This window comes from Bidens hawaiensis, unplaced genomic scaffold (assembly GCF_021521415.1).
Source record: "Bidens hawaiensis isolate Kalapana, Puna unplaced genomic scaffold, B.hawaiensis_p1.1 tig00033236_1, whole genome shotgun sequence".
NCBI classification, from domain to species: Eukaryota; Viridiplantae; Streptophyta; class Magnoliopsida; order Asterales; family Asteraceae; genus Bidens; species Bidens hawaiensis.
The window spans coordinates 13,697-23,045 of NW_027505286.1; the positions used below are offsets into that span (position 1 = coordinate 13,697).

Consider the following 9,349-nt stretch of genomic DNA (forward strand, 5'->3'; position numbering starts at 1 on the left):
AAGAAGATGTCTTAGTTGCAAGAAATTTCGTGATACCTCTTCTAACTTCAAGTCGACGCGTTCCGGGGTGTTCGTGACTCCTGCATGGGGAGAAGGAACTCCGGATCATGAAGGGGTTGGAGTTCGGAAAGGTGAAAAATTAAGGAACAAGGGTTCCGTTCGAGTTCCTCCCGGAGTGGAAAAAATCGAACTTGTCGCCGGAGTTTCTTGACCGGCACTTGGTGTCGGTGTTCTTGACACTTGGTTGACTTCTTCGGGAGATCCACCTTCTGACATGGTGATGGAACTACACTACTGGTCTTTATGATAAAGTAAGCGGCGTAGCCCCACGGTGGGCGCCAACTTGTTGCTACAACAAAGATAAGACCAATGATAGTGAATGGACTGGTTAGGCTAACAAGCTTCAAGGGTTCAGGTTAACCTAACGCAGGTCGTGGTGTCCCTCTACGTTTGCAAAACATAGAAGGAGGTTTAGTTAGTTGTTTGTTGTTATAGATCACCGAAGATCAAGAACCGTGATGTTTGGAATCGGTTTTAGGACGATGTTCTTGGTGAAGCTATGAAGTTATTGAAGTAAGAAAGAAATAAGCTAAGGGCATATCTCTCAAGGAAGAAGACAAGATTAGGGAGATGGTGTTATCTGCCCAAATCTGTTGTGTTTTTGTTTATGACTAAGCATCTCTTATATAGGTGAAGAGATGTAAGCGTTTTAGTCTAGTTAACTAAACTAGTTAGCCTCTAGTTTGCATAGAGAGTTGACCTTTATGGGCGGGAAGGTTTGGACCGCTGGTCCATAACTAAAATAATAATACTTTATCTGAGCATGTCCTTTGGTCAGAGGGGACAAGGATATGAACAGTGATTTGACATCGTACTGTAGCACGTGGGTACTTGTTTACATAAGTTTGGGCGGGAAATGAAGCTTTTAACCTTTTAACCGTTTTAGCGTTAATATGTTTCAGTCATTTTATTATTTCCTTGGGCTACCCCCGTCATCATAGGTAATCCTTCATCTGAGATGTCGGATTACATGCACACGCAAGCATGCTTTCCACGTGTGTCTTCAAGTCGGATGTCATGTTAACGGGTATTACACGTGGAATCCTTTATCTGAGATAGATGATTATATAAACTCATTATACCACCATTTACCATGGACTTATCATATGGAGTCTCCTTTTTTACCTCCTGGACAATCCTCTATTTGAGATGGAGGATTTCAGGTTTTGTGACATGTGTCCAGGAGATAAAAAAGGAGACTCCATATGGCAAAGTCCACGGTAAATGGTGGTAAAATGAGTTTATGTAATCCTCTATCTCAGATAGAGGATTCCACGTGTATTACCCGTTGACATGGCATTCGACTTGGAGACACACGTGGAAAGCATGCTTGCGTGTACATGTAATCTGTCATCTCAGATGGAGGATTACCTAAAAGCAATTAAATTTTAGTACACTACCTAAAAACACTTTTTTTTCTCTAAACCACCTAAATCAGCAAAAAAATCATTCTAACTTTTAGACAACGTAACTGATTTTATTCCCATTTATTAAATACACAAATTATCCAAACCTTTATAAAACTTATTATAAGAAAATATTACAATAAAATAAATCTTCGAATATAACAATTTACATTTTACAAGATTCTATGCATTTAAACGATGTTTTGACCGACTTTTAACCCATTGGGCTAATGCTATTAACCTTTACACACACTTTTCTTTTGCATTTGATAGTTTAAAAAAAAAAACAACCGAAATTAATCCACTTATAACTAAGAATCTAGACGAGCCAAGTTCTCCATAAGCTACTCAAGATAGACTTGCAAAAAGTGTGACTTGATTACATTTAAATAAAGTTTTCTCTTTATTAACATCATGTCTTTTAGGATTGTTTTATTAACACTTTTTTATTTTTAATTTTTAGTCATGCCATCAATTTAGTAACGGACTGACAACATAACTACAAGGTCTATAAAGAATATATAGACGTGAAAATTATAGGAGAGCAAATTAGATATGTAACTGAAGTTCTTTTTTTTTTTTTAAGGAGCAATGAATAAAGATCAGCCGCCCGGGGCAACCAAGACAAAGGCAACCTCATACGGCTGTGATCACAGACATCGTTGGTATGCTAAGCCCATGCATCATCTCCTGTTCTGAGAAAAACCCGCCACCCGAAAATCCACTGCAATTAAAACTTGGTTGTAATCAGATTCGAATTTGAGATCTTGCAGCCTTCGGTCCAAATCTTCACTTCCTCACCGTTAACAAATGAGCTTGAAGCTCATTGGCGTAAGTGGTGAATGAAGTTAAAAGTCTTTTATGTCATTATTTAAAAATATGATGTGAAATGATTAATAAAGAATGACCCCATCAAGCACGCTGATCATAATCTTGGTCTCTATAGTGAGGTACAAAAATAAAGTGGTTGATATGGACATAATTTTCCACCTCATCTTCACCAGCAACAGTTAATCGGTATCATCTACAAGATATGCTAGATAAGACTCCCATAGAAACCAACGATTCATGATATGGCGAGTCCAGTTTCAGAGCTAATATTCATCCCTGCCCCTGGGCTTGGTCATATCACATCCATCATCGAGATCGCAAAATTACTTGTGAATCGCGATCAGCGTCTCACCATAACCGTCCTTGTCATGAAACCAGCCGACGTGAATTCTAGTTCGGCTGTCACCACCTACATAGAATCATTAGCTAACCACACCTTGGATCACATATCCTTCATTCAACTCCCTCAATATGTAGCCCCATCAACTATTGACCCCAAATCTCCCATGTCTTTATGGATTGAATTTGCCAAATGTCACTGCACATATGTTAGAAATGTTGTCACTGACTTGACAAGTCAACGGGGTTCGGGTTGGATCATTGGGTTTGTCATTGACATGTTTTGTGCCGGCATGATAGATGTGGCTAATGAGTTTAATGTTCCGACCTACATGTTCTTCATTTCTAGTGCTGCTTTTCTTGGATTTGAATTCTATGTACAGACACTCTGTGATGATTTAAACGAAGACGTTGTTAAGCTGAGCAACTCAGAAACCGAGATATCGGTTCCTAGTTTTGTTAAACTGCTACCAACCAAAGCCTGTTGGAGTTTTGTCAAGACTAGAGATGGATTGGACTTTGTCCTGAGGCTTGCTCGGAAACGTAGAGAGCTTCAAGCAATTGTGGTTAATACATTTTCGGAATTAGAACCCCATGCGATCGATTTGTTGTCTTCTGATGCCAGCATCCCACCGGTGTATCCGGTGGGACCTATACTCAACCTAGAAGGTGGGTTAGGTGCCGGGAAACCATGTGCCGATGACGTAATTAGGTGGTTGGATAGTCAGCCACCTTCCTCAGTTGTCTTTCTGTGTTTTGGGAGTGGGGGAAGTTTTGATGAGGTACATGTGAAGGAGATAGCACGCGGATTAGAGCAGAGTGGCTACCGTTTTGTGTGGTCCCTACGTCAATCTCCGTCAGGTCAAACATCTTCTGATTATGTGGACCCGAGTATGGTACTACCAAATGGGTTTATGGATCGAACACGTGAGATAGGGAAGGTGATCGGGTGGGCCCCACAGGTGGCGTTGCTAGCTCATGGTGCAGTTGGAGGGTTCGTGTCACACTGCGGGTGGAACTCATTGTTGGAGAGTTTATGGTTCGGTGTACCAGTGGCAGCATGGCCTATGTACGCTGAGCAACATATGAATGCTTTTGAAATGGTGGTGGAGCTTGGATTGGCGGTGGAGGTAAAGTTGGATTATAGGAAAAATGTGTCTAATTCAAAGGATAATACAATCATTGTGACGGCCGAGGAGATAGAAAGTGTGATAAGACGGGTGATGGAGGATAATAAGATCAGAACGAAAGTGAAAGTGATGAGTGAGAAGAGCAGATCAGCAGTAGCGGAAGGTGGTTCTTCGTATGCATCTGTTGGTCGTCTTATTCAAGATTTTATAGGAGGCAACACTTGACTTGGGCTTCTGCTTGTGTTTTTCTTATGTTGCTAGAGTTGGAAGTATTGTTTTCGTGTGTTGGTCCACCGGTCCATGTACCGGTAATTAGTTGCTCCTTAGCTTTTTCACAATCTCGATTGCTACCATATATTTTCTTTACTAGGAATCAACATGGCTTTGTAACTAATAAAGCTTTCCTGAAATAGGAAAACATGCAACACTAGCAGCAAACACAAAGTAGGTAGGTCATAAACCAAAATAACTTAAATACCAGCATATATAGGATAAGCAATGCTAGCAGCAAACACAAAGGCAAAGGTTAGGTGATGGATCTATGAACGAGATAGACGAACATCGATGGATACATGGGAGAAGATTAGATTAGGAGGGAAGGATTTGGTCAAAGATAAAGTTTAAGAAAGTGGCATGACTTGTAGCCATCTTAAGGACAATAATATGGATACATGGGACAAGATAAATTAAGTTTAACAGTGTAAGGTTTTTTAGACAAAGTGGATAAAAAATCCCATGCTTTTCATGTAGCTTTTTTTTTCTTGCTCGTTTAGCTTCTGGCTGGTCGGTGTTTTTTAAAATTTCACATTCAAAAAAAAAAAAAAAAACTTAAAAAAAGCTTGGGGAACACACTTATATGTATCATGTATGAGGTATAAACTAAACAACAAACACACAAACAGACTAAGAGCGTAATACTCTAAACTTATTACAACTAGGGAACGGTTACCCCGCGCTTTACCGGGTACATGTTTTATATGAAAACAAAAATAGAGTTCACGCGTTAGGCTTATGATCGATTTTTTGCAAATGAAAATTACGGTAGTAAACCTGACGATTGATTTACGATCGAAATAGAGATCGCCACTTATCTGGTTGCGACCGCTTATCTTTGGTCACAAATCAGCTGAGAAAAATACAAAAACAATTAACAATTAACGTAGGTTAAGTTATAAGACGTGTTGCAAATAGGCCGAATTAACTCTTTTGCGACAAAAATTATTGTGATTGATATTGCGTCCAACTTAACAGAAGCCGGTTTTGTGACAGGATATGCAATCAAGGATCAGTGACCATTTGTGATTGAACGTTAGCGACTAACTTTTTCACAACAGAAACATTTGGCAACCGTAATTTTCAACTGTTTTAGCGACAAAAATGCGTTCTCATAATTGCTACACAATTAATCCCACAAACTTGAAAAAAATCATACATACTCGACCAACAAAAATAAAAAAAAATATAATATTTACCCAACTTTAATGATTTTTTACTTAATGACCATTCTATTCTTTTCATCATATTTATTTAAGAATTATTTTTATTTGGATATTAATCGACATTAATAACAAGCAAGTGAACCAATCCGTCATCTCTTCTCTTTCTCTCTCTCCACGATAGATAATCGAACGATTGAATTTGTATGTTCAAATCATATAATCAACTCAAATGTATGTATGCTATACAAGAAAACAAGAAAGTTAAACATAATGTTTTGAGAAAACTAAAGTTATATGTTGATCGAAAATGGCCCTTTTTTAATAAACAAATCGTTTTTTTTAATGTACAAATATAAACATATTCTCATATAGATAAATAAATAAAAATATAGAAACAAGCATTTACACATAGTGGTATATCGGGTCCGAAGTTTCAAAAACCGTTCAAACCAGCCACTGTTCAAACCAGCCAGTATAACCGGTTGTACGGGCTACCGGACTACCGGAGACATCACCGGTACGATAGAACGCAATCTAATTAGGGTTTCGGTATAGTATACGAACAGCCAGAACACATCTGGTATTTGGTATTAGTTGTGCATACCGATGAACCGGTTTATACCCATTTCAAATTTGAGTTTTAATTTTCAAACTGTCCAATATAAACCTAACGGGCTTCCAAATTCCATCGTTCAATTTTAGTATATTATGATTATTGGTAAACAAAACTTATTTTTATATTGTATGAAACAAAAATAGTTATGTTCTTGTTGATGAGGATGACGATGATGGTGAATTTCATGAACTTGATGCATTTAACACTCAAATACCATAAAGCTATTATAGACTTTTATTTTAAAAAAACTTTGTCGGAAATTGATTTTTCAAGCGATTGTGAACTTGATGCATTTAACAATCAAATACAATAAAGCTATTATAGACTTTTATTTAAAAAAAACTTTGACGGAAAATGATTTTTGATTATGAACTTATGTAGTTTTGGATTATTTTCGAGTTGAAGTTGTATTTTAAAACCTGCTCACACCGACCGGTATTACCGGGTATACTATTTCTGAGCCTAACCCGGTACGATATAAAACTGGTTTTTTAAACATTAATCCTCAAATCTCTTTTAGCACAAAACACCATCCAATCAAAGCCATGAATAATACAGTACACATGGCTTTCGTACTAGACTACTTTATATTTGATATGAATCACCAATTCCAATGTATAGAATTTTTTTTACTTTGCAAGCTATTATTATTATTATTAAAAGATACTGAAATTGTTAGAAATAAAAGAAAAAAAAAGGAAAAGTTAAATGTTATTTTAGTATATATGGTTTGACTAACTACCTAACTTTAGTACCTATTCTTTATTTTGTGCAAATAGCTACCTCAGTTTCAAAAACCTTGTATTTTAGTACTTTTTATTCTAACACCGTATATTTTTCCGATAGGTAAGGGATAATTTGGCAACTTCGTTATTTTATTTGTTTTTTTTCCTTTCTTTTAAACGCTTATATCTTGTACACCCTAAATCCCCAAATCATAACATCAAAATCCAAATCCTAAATCCCCAAATATCGTAAAAATTCAAACCCTATAATGATATGGAGAAAGGGTTTAGGAATTTAGGATTTGGATTTTGATATTATGATTTGGGGATTTAGGTTTACAAGATATAAGCGTTTAAAAGAAAAGAAAAAAAACAAAAAAAAGTAACGAAGTATCAAGTTATCACTGACTTAACGGAAAAATAGACGGGGTTAGAAAAAAAATAGTAAAAATGCAAGTTTTTTGAAACTGAGGTAGCCATTTGTACAAAATAACGAATATGTACTAAAGTTGCGTAGTTGGCCAAACCACATGTAATAAAATGACACTTAACTCAAAAAGGAAAATACATTAAAGCATCCTTTCCTTTCTTAGAAGATATCACAAGTTAATGCTAGCAATCAAGTGAACGTTGGAGTCCAAAAATCAAGTTTTTATATTATTGTATTTCCAATTTTAGTACCATCTTATTTATGTAGAGAAAGTTACTGTTTGAGTCCCTATGTTTTCATGTCGGATCATGTTGAGTCCTTGAAAAAAATTTGAACTGTTTGAATCCTTGGTGTTTAAAAATGAACACGTTACGTCCCTCTGTTTAATGGGCGTTAGTTTTTCTGTCTAAAAAGGTTTGATATTACTACTATACCATTGATTCATTATAAGTAAGGAGCCCTAATTCAGGGTTTGCAACATCAAACAAAAAAAGGACTAGGGTTTAATCTCCAAAATCGACGGTAATCTTGATTTCGAACACTAAAAGCACCAGGTACGTCTCCCCCGATCAAAGGCGGCGGAACATGCCCGGGTGCAACGGATTGCCCAAGAACACAAGACACTATTTAAGTGACAATATTTAAACAACTCATTCACTTCATTTAACCATCAAAAGTAACACAACATCGTTCATACAAAATAACACCAAATGCAATAATTTAAATTGTTCATTCTTCTAATAACCTAAACGGTCTCAAAATATAATAGCGTCTTCAAACTACAATCAACCAATAATCAAACCTGTAACAATGCATAAAATATACTTATTCAACACGTAAGTTGGTGAGCAATTTCATAGTTTTGAGTATATATAATATAAGGCAAAATCCACAACTTATATATGAAACTATAAATAAAAGCAACAATTGCGGTATATAAATCATAAATAAATGAGGATCCTTTCTAATCGGTAACAACCGACATACTTGGATAATGAGGCCTTATTCTACTAGCACAAGGCTAAAGTAGTTAGGGGTGTGTATGATCATACTTATTGAGGCTCAACAACAACATCAAAATAAACACCCGTGCACGTAAAACATATGAAACATATAACACACAATAGAGTAAGTATTCTAAGTATTATACACCCTAAAGTTTGTGGTTTGAGGATCGAGTATTATAAATCATTCTTGTTTTGAATAGGTATGCATGTTACCCCCAAAGTATAAAAACGAAAACAGGGGATGAAATGTACTCACATGAAATAAGTAACTTGAAGGATTAGTTTGAGAATAAATGGAAAAGTAAGTTCAATGAGCAAGACTTAGATTAAAAAGGGTCTTGAGTTAGTAGATGGTCTTAAAATTAAGCTTTACAGAAAAATAACATGACAAGTAATATAAATAATTAAAGTATGAGAGTTAAAGTGTAAATACATAAGAAATTAAAGTAATGATTTTTGAAAAGTAAGTCTACTCGAAATCGGGTCTCGTATTCTATTAATTAGTTTTACTTAACCTTTGTTAAGTAAATATTTGGGTATAATTATGATATTGCAAAACCTTTTGTTAAATAGACACTAAGACAAGATTTTACGAGTGTTCGGATTTTTCGGTTCGAGTCTTGATAATTGGTCAAGCCCGAAGCCGAGATTCCAAAGTGATAAATGTTATGAGATAACTCAATGAAATCAAAAGAAACTTAACCAAGTGTGTAGTTCTATTAAGAAGAACCTCGACGTCCATTAAACGAGTGTTTGGCCTTGTCGGTCCAAACTTGTTATAAGATCAAGTTGGATCCGACATACCAAGTATTTTGCGAAAACAATTAAAATTAGTTTATAATATAGTTTTAAAGAAAAATATGAGATTCGGTGGCCCAAAACACAACTATTGTGTCTTAAGCGAGTGAACTCGGTTTAGTTCAGTCTTGGTTCGGTCCTTGACTCGGAATAAGACCAAGGATGGTTACCACATACCCAATACCATAGAACTTATTAAAATAAACTTAGAGATGATAATACTCAAGTCTTACATACAACATGATAATAATAAAGTATTTAAACAAGTTTGGTTTTGGTTTGGTCCTTGACTCGGAATGAAACTGAGGATGGTTGCCACATACCCAAATACCATTGAACTATAAAAATGATTTGGAAACTAAAATAACAAGGAACTAAACAATAATAGTATGCTTAAACATAATTTAAATTGTTAACAAGGACTATAATAGTCCTCCGTGAAGCCTTGCCTAACAATACACCCAAACCGACCATGGCTGGAGAAGGGAAAGCCAAGGAAACAAGGGAAGTATGTTTTAAACAAGCTATAATAACATACTTCAGTTAACAAGAATTAGTTAGAAACAAA

The 9,349-nt window shown here is 35.8% G+C and overlaps 1 pseudogene; it reads left to right on the forward strand.

Annotated features, from left to right (window-relative positions):
* Positions 1-2,539: 2,539 nt before the first annotated feature.
* On the forward strand, positions 2,540-4,070 carry LOC143612123 (anthocyanidin 3-O-glucosyltransferase 2 pseudogene; annotated as a pseudogene).
* Positions 4,071-9,349: the final 5,279 nt, after the last annotated feature.